General features: G+C 40.7%; 1 pseudogene; it reads left to right on the top strand.

The window, feature by feature from the left end:
* Positions 1–7,477: 7,477 nt before the first annotated feature.
* On the top strand, positions 7,478–7,861 carry LOC105535342 (annotated as a pseudogene).
* The last annotated feature ends 323 nt before the right edge of the window (positions 7,862–8,184 follow it).

The raw sequence follows: 8,184 nt of genomic DNA, 5'->3' as shown, positions 1-8,184 counted from the left end.
CACACAACCACACTCAGCTAATTTTTGTAGAGATGGGGTTTTGCCATGTTGCCCAGGCTGGTTTCAAACTCCTGAGCTCAAGCAATCTGCCTACCTAGGCCTCCCAAAGTGCTGGGATTACAGGCATAAGCCACTGCGCCTGGCCTTCTCCACATTTACTAACATCCTCTGGGCATTGTTCTGCCCTGGCTTCCTCACCAGGACAGAGGCAACTATAACAAGATTAGTTCCACTATCACACTGGAGGCAAAAACCTGACACCAGTTTTAAAAAGCAAACAAAGCCTACATTTTAGGGAAACAGAAGAACCCTCTAGCACACATATAAGCCCTTCTTTCTGTACATGAAGTTCAGTTATTCCAGCCTTCCCCTCAATACATAGGCATTTATTATTTTATCAAAAGGAGGTAATCCAAAGTCCCTCCTAGCAGCAATGTCACAAGGTCATGAGACCACTATTTTTCCAGTTCAGTATCTCAAAAAAATTAACTCTCCCTTTACTTGGGTCTTAATCTGGTCCAACTTTGAGATCTCATGATACTGCAACCTTAGACCAAATAAGAAATGTAATTCCTATCAACCATCTGTTATATACCACAATGGAGAGCAAATACAACTACAATGAAAACTTCCATTTAGAACATGGAAAAGGGGGAAGAAACCACAGGACATGTACCATCTGTTGCTGGACAGAATTAATAAAGCAAAGCAGAGAACCACAGCATCTCATGGGCATCATTTGGTTGACATTGCAACAGTGAGAGCTCTATTGCCAACAAATCTAGCTTCTCTGATACTGCCTTCTGGGATTATTTCTATTGTCAAGGGAGCATCTGAAAGGACATTAGAGGAGACTACCCTGTTTGGGGGAGAGAGGATGGATATATCTCACTTACAATTCACTTTTTGTTAAAGGCACTGGAGTCCAAAAATGCCCTGAGGACCTTAGGGTCTCCAAAGAACTGGTTTTAATAAATCACAGGCCTGTTATACAAATTGTGTTTTCCCAGTGCTATAATTCTAATAAAAACTTAGTCACCTGACCATCAGTTTCATTTTAGGGGAAATTCCTAAAAATAAACACCAAAAATGTCAGGTCAGCAGGGCTGCTAAATTGAAGAGCCAAGGCTGGCCTACACCCATAGAGTTTCCATTTCTTAGCAGCAACTCTGGGGGCAATACATATCCCAGTACACTCTGTTTGACAAACTTTATATCAGGACAGCATGAAGAAGACTAACTGGGCTGGCAGAGAGGTCTTCTCTATTCCCTAAAATATTGCCTGGTGATCTGAATTCACAGCATCCTGAATCTACGCTCCCAAGTTGCAGACCTCAAACTTGGCCCAAATAAACTCTCTACTTACATTTAAACAGACATATAATATAAATACAAATATAATATATATGATGTGTGTGCATGTATATATGTATGTGTGTTTGTGTGTGTGTGTATATATGTACCAGTCCAATGTATTTTTACAGGTAGTGACATCCTATTTGATTTGCCAGGAGAGAAACCAGTGTGAGGTTTTGATTTCCTATTTGATTTGCCAGGAGGGAAGCCAGTGTAATGTACTGAATACCAGTCCAATGTATTTTGTACTGGTAGTGACATCCTATTTGATTTGCCAGGAGGGAAGCCAGTGTGAGGTCCTCTAATGTAGCTCAGGGAGCCAAGATTCCCCAAACCCTCCATTCCATTCATGCCTTCCCACTCCAGTTGCCAGGATCTCAAACTTTCCCACTCAGCATTTCACACTTACATACAGAAAAGGAAGTGAATCAAAGAACTTGACGTCTGTACCTCAGTCCATAAAATGATTACTTTCTTCATTCGGACCTCCACATTCTCAATTCCCAACTTCCTTTTTTCTACTCACATCCAGAAAAATCTCCATGGAAGAATGTAAATTTCTGGTTGTACCTTATTGAGAGTACTCAGGAAAAATCAACACAATCTGATTTATCAGTCTGGGTCTAATCATGAGATAGAAACCACACAATAATTTGAACAGAGAAAGTTTAATATTAAAAATTTTAAATTGTAATAGATCTTATAGGCTGAACTGTATCCTTTTCTCTCCCCAATTCCTGTGTTTAAGTTCTAACCCCCAGTACCTTAGAATGTGACTATTTTTGGAGGTACAGCCTTTTAAAAAGTAATTAAGTTAAAATGGGGGTGATACTAACTATAACTGGCAACTCAATAAATACCTAAGAGATGGTACAACCACTGCAAATGGTGGGGGAAACAAGCAAACAATGTTCTGTGCTTTAAGCTTCATCCAAAGTTTGGAGAGAGACCAGTGGGTGAAAAAAATAGCAACAGAGAGTAAAGTTGTTGTCTCTATATTTAAATACTTTATTTTTGAAACCCTAAGAACTTTGCCAGTAAGATGACATTTCTTCTTTCCTAAATTTCACTGACAATTATAATTTCCTAAACTGGGTATCATAGAACTATATATACGCCGTGGTATTTGCTTAAGATTTTTTGTTTGTTTTTTTCTTTGTGTTTAAAAAACACAAAACATGACATTTACCATTCTGACCTTTTTTCTTTCAGATGGAGTCTCGCTGTGTCGCCTAGGATGGAGCCCAGTGGTGAGATCTTTGCTCACTGCAACCTCTGCCTCCTGGGTTCAAGCAATTCTCCTGCCTCAGCCTCCTGAGAAGCTGGGATTACAGACTTACAGGCCTGCGCCACCACGCCCGGTTAATTATTGTATTTTTAGTAAAGACAGGGTTTCACCATGTTGGTCAGGCTGGTCTTGAACTCCTGACCTCGTGATCCTCTTACCTCAGCCTCCCAAAGTGCTGGGATTACAGGCGTAAGCCACCACGCCTGACCCTTATTTGTTTGTTTGTTTATTTATTTATTTATTTATTTATTTATGTATTTTTGAGATGGAGTCTCGCATGGTCACCCAGGCTGGAGTACACTGGCACCATCTTAGCTCACTGCAAGCTCCGCCTCCCGGGTTCATGCCATTCTCCTGCATCAGCCTCCTGAGTAGCTGGGACTATAGGCATCCACCACCACGCCCGGCTAATTTTTTGTATTTTTAGTAGAGACGGGGTTTCATGACCTTTTTTAACCTTTTTTACGTGTATAAGACAGTAGTGTTATCTATAGTCACCTTGTTATGCAACAGATCTCTAAAACTTTTTGTCTTGCGGAACTGAAACTCTGTACCCATAAACAACTCCCCTTTTCTACTTTCAACTACCATTCTGCTTTCTGTTTCTAAGAGTTTGATCACTTTATTAAGTTTTTTAAATTAGAAAGTTACTGTTCCTCTCTTTAAGGTACTTTTAAAACCAGCATGCCTCAAGGCCAAAATTTCTGGAGGATACATCCTTGAAATCCTGTCAAAGGACAGTATGATTTTGTTATAAGACTTTGACCTTCTTGCATACATTACTAAGAGTGTTTCAAAGGCACAAAGTGAAACACCCTTAGAGGTATATCAAAACATAGTGGATAGGCCGGGCATGGTGGCTCATACTTGTAATCCTAGCATTTTGAGAGGCCGAGATGGGCAGATCACCTGAGGTCAGGAGATTGAGACCAGCCTGGTCAACATGGTGAAACCCTGTCTCTACTAAAAATACAAAAATTAGCCGGGCGTGATGGTGCGTGCCTGTAATCCTAGCTACCCGGGAGTCAGAGGCAGGAGAATCGCTTTAACCCAGGAGGCGGAGGTTGTAGTGAGCCAAGATTGCACCACTGCACTCCAGCCTGGGCGACAGAGCGAGACTTCATCTCAAAACAAAACGAAAACAAAAACATAGTGGATATGAGAGCTAAATATTTTCTTCATTTTACCTGATTACCTAGGTTAGTCCATTTTATTTGGTTACCTAGGTTGACTCTGTAGCAGATTATCACACTGTATCATCTAGAGCCAATTAAACTCAGCAACTATAATATATAATATACAGTTGTACTTCAGAACTAGCACTGTAGCTTTAAAATGAACACAAAATAATACTGCTTCTCCTATAAGAGCTATATCACTGGACTAAATCTTTACTTTAGAACTCTGTCCAGGAGAGAAGTTGTCTGTAGTTGGGTTCACTTGATGGGCATATCTCTAAAGAGAAGGAATGCATCTGGCTTGAAGACATTATTCATCAAGAACATCTTATGTAAGCTTATCAAACTACTTAGTCACTAATTTATTTATCAGATGTTTATGTAGTGCCTACAGAGATGCATGACACTGTGCTAACTTCCGGAAACAATAATGCACAAATTTAGACATACGGCTGCTTTCTTCATTATAATTTTGCTCCCCATGTAGGTTTTATTACTAAGAAAGTACACTGAAAAGCTAACATGAATATTTTCATCCATTTTTTAGCCATTCATTCATCTAGTCAATGAACATGTTGTTATGGACTGCATGCTTGTGTCTTCCAAAATTAATATGTTGAAGCCCTAACCCACCATTTGATAGTATTTGGAGATGGGGCATTTGGATGGTAATTAGGATTAGATGAGGTCTGGAGAGTGAGCCCTGAGAGGAGATTAATCCCCTTATAAGAGACTCCAGAGATCTCTCTTTCTCTCCCTCCCCACCATGTAAGGACACAGTGAGAAGTCGGCTGTCCAAAAATCTGTTACTGAAGTCACCCAGTCTTTGGTATTTTTTTATTGTAGCCTGAACAGATTGACACATGAATTGAATTTCTAGTAAAGCCCTGTGATTACAAAGATAAATCTCAACGTATGCCCTTAAGGAACTCCCCATCTCGTGGATCTCAGATACATTTAATGTGATACCTATAGCAATCGATGTATGGTCAAGGGATACTGGTGATATAAAGGATGGTGTGACTGACTCTACTTGGGTGGGTCAAGGAAGTCTCTTTAGAAAAATAATGAAATTTATTTCAGGCTGAGGAAAAAGTGTGCAAAATCACAGAGGAATGAAACAACATGATGTGTTGGGGATGGAAGGACTAGGGCAACAATAAAATATTTCCTAAAACAGAAGCAGTGACAAGGATTGCTCTATGAGAATTAAATTAAAACTAACTAAAGCAAAGTTTAAATATAGTAATTTAAAGATACACATTTCTTTCCAAGCTAACTTGACAGTAAACTGAATGATGTATTTTTTTTTTCTTTTCTTTTTTTTTTTTTTTTTAGAGATTTGGTCTCACTCTGTTGCCCAGGCTGGAGTGCAATGGCATGATCATAGCTCATTGCAGCCTTGAACTCCTGGGCTTATACAATCCTCATGCCTCAGCCTCCCAAGTAGCTGGGACTACTACAGGCACATGCCACCATGCCCAGCTATGAATGATGTATTCACCGATCTTTTTTATTATTATTATTACTATTTTTAAGCTATATCCTACAGGAAGGATATTCACTTATCTAATGGCAGTAACAATAAAAAAGTGCCACTATTTAACCGTTATTAGACTTTATTACGTACCACTCCTTTTTTTGTCGTTATGAATGGTGTTGCAATAAATTTCATCCTGCATATAGATTCCATTTGGATTAGAGTGCCAGGAAATATTTCCAGATGTAGAATTACTGGGCCAAGAGGTAAGATATCACTACCAACTTGCTTTGAAATGTGTAAGTTATACCACTATCACCAGCACAATATGCCATATCATCCTTTCATGAGGGATTATTAATTGAGAAATTTTGCTAATAGACTGAATCAAAAAATATTTATTGAAGACTGGGCCTGGTAGCTCATGCCTGTAATCTCGGCACTTTGGGAGGCTGAGGTGGGTCACTTGAGCCCAGGAGTTTGCAACAGCTTAGGCAACATAGTAAGACCCTGTCTCTACAAAAAATTTTAAAAATTAGCTAGATGTGTGTGCCTATAGTCCCAGCTACTCAGGAGGCTGAGGCAGGAGGATCACTTGGGCTTGGGAGGTCAAGGCTGCAGTGAGCCATGTCACACCACTGCACTCCAGCCTGGGTGAGAAGGTGAAACCATGTCTCAAAAAAAGAAAAAAATTTATTAGAGGTAACACTATGCCACACATTATGCTAAAAGAGAAAAATGGTACATGATTAGAGTGGTCAAGTTAATGTCTTTGATTACTGGTAATATTAGAATTTTTTTCTTGTTTCAAAAATGGGGTTTTATGGCGAGGTGGCTCACACCTGTAATCCTAGCAGTTTGGGAGGCCGAGGTGGGTGGATCGCTTGAGGTCAGGAGTTCGAGACCAGCCTGGCCAACACCACCTCTGCTAAAATACAAAAATTAGCTGGGCATGGTGGTACATGCCTGTAATCCCAGCTCCTCAGGAGGCTGAGGCAGGAGAATCGCTTGAACCCGGGAGGCAGAGGTTGAATTGAGCTGAGATCACACCACTGCACTCTAGCCTGGGTGACAGGGCAAGGCTCTGTCTTAAGTGCTGGGATTTCATGTCTCAAAAAAAAAAAAAAAATGGGGGGAAGTGTTGCTATGTCGCCCAGGCTGGAGTACAGTGGCTATTCACAGGCACTATCATAGTGCACTATAGCCTCAAACTCCTGAACTCAAACAATCCTCCTGCTTCATGTTGGATGTTTTATATATGTGTTATCATCACACACTGATGATGTATATGCGTATATATCATCAGTAGTTCTCATGATAGATTAGACAGCTGAAATATTTACTAAGTACCTGACATGTGCCATTGTTTCAGATTTTGTAGACTTTAGTGGTGAATACTTGCAATCAAAACTGTATATTCTAGAGAGAGGAAATAAACAATAAAAATGAAAATAAATGCATAAGATAACTTCCCATTCTAGTGCAGTTATGGAGACATTACAATAAAACAATAGACAAATTTGGTGGAGGAGTGACTTTGACTGGAATTACAAGAGAATTCCTTTATGAGAAGATGACATTTGAGCTGAGAGTTGAATAATTTAGAAGGCAGTCATGTCAAACTCCCAGGGAAGAGCTTTTCAAACAGAAGGAATACAAAGTGCCAAGATACAGGACTCACCGTAAGTTTGGTGTGTTTAATAAACCTAACAATGTGGATGAAGTATAAGGATCAAGGGAGAGAGTGGAATGAGATGAAGTTAGAGAGGTAGGCAGGGACCAGGCTGTGAAGGGTTTGGAAGGGCATGGAAGGGCATAGAAGGGCCTTTAGAATTTATTCTCATAATGATGGAGGCTGGGCATGTTGGCTCACACCTGTAATCTCAACACTTTGAGACGCCAAAGCAAGAGAATGTCTGGAGTCCAAGAGTTAGAGACCAACCTGGGCAACATAGTGAGAGTTTCTACAAAAATTTTAAAACTTAGCCCAGCATGGTAGTGCATGTCTGTGATCCCAGCTACTAGGGAGGGTGAGGTGGGAGGATGGCTCGAGCCCAAAAGGTCGAGGTTGCAGTGAGCAGTAATCATACCACTGCACTCAACCTGGAAGACAGAGCGAGACCCTGTTTCAAAAAAACAAAAAACCTCTTTCCACCATCTTTCCACATCACCACAATGGTGCACATAAATGTCCTGGCTGATGCTCTCAAGAGAATCAACAATGCCAAACACCAGGTTCTTATTGGGCCATGCTCCAAAGTCATCATCCGGTTTCTAACTGTGATAATGAAGCGTGGTTACATTGGTGAGTCTGAAATCATTGATGATCAGAGCTGGGAAAATTGTGAACCTCACAGGCAGGCTAAACAAGTGTGGAGTGATTAGCCCCAGATTTGATGTGCAACTCAAAGATCTAGAAAAATGGCAGAATAATCTGCTCCCATCCTGCCAGTTTGGTTTCATTGTACTGACAACCTCAGCTGGCATCATGGACCATGAAGAAGCAAGACGAAAACACACAGGCGGGAAAATCCTGGGATTCTTTTTCTAGAGATGTAATATATATTTACAAAGAAACTGACTCGTGGACACACACACACACACAAACGACGACAAAGAAAACAATGGAGGCCCTGGAAGCATTTTAAGCAGTGAGAACGTGGCATGGCACAATCAGATTGACGCTTTTAAAGATCTCTCCAACTGCTGTATGAAAAATGGACTTTTTTTTTTTGAGACAGAGTTTTGCACTTGTTGCCCAGGCTGCAGTGCAGTGGCACAATTTCAGCTCACTGCAACCTCCGCCTCCCAGGTTCAAGCAATTTTCCTGCCTCAGACTCCCGAGTAGCTGGGATTACAGGCATGCACCACCATGCCCAGCT

Source organism: Mandrillus leucophaeus, unplaced genomic scaffold (genome assembly GCF_000951045.1).
Source record: "Mandrillus leucophaeus isolate KB7577 unplaced genomic scaffold, Mleu.le_1.0 Scaffold145, whole genome shotgun sequence".
In the NCBI taxonomy this organism is placed as follows: Eukaryota; Metazoa; Chordata; class Mammalia; order Primates; family Cercopithecidae; genus Mandrillus; species Mandrillus leucophaeus.
This window is presented reverse-complemented; position numbering and strand designations above follow the sequence as displayed.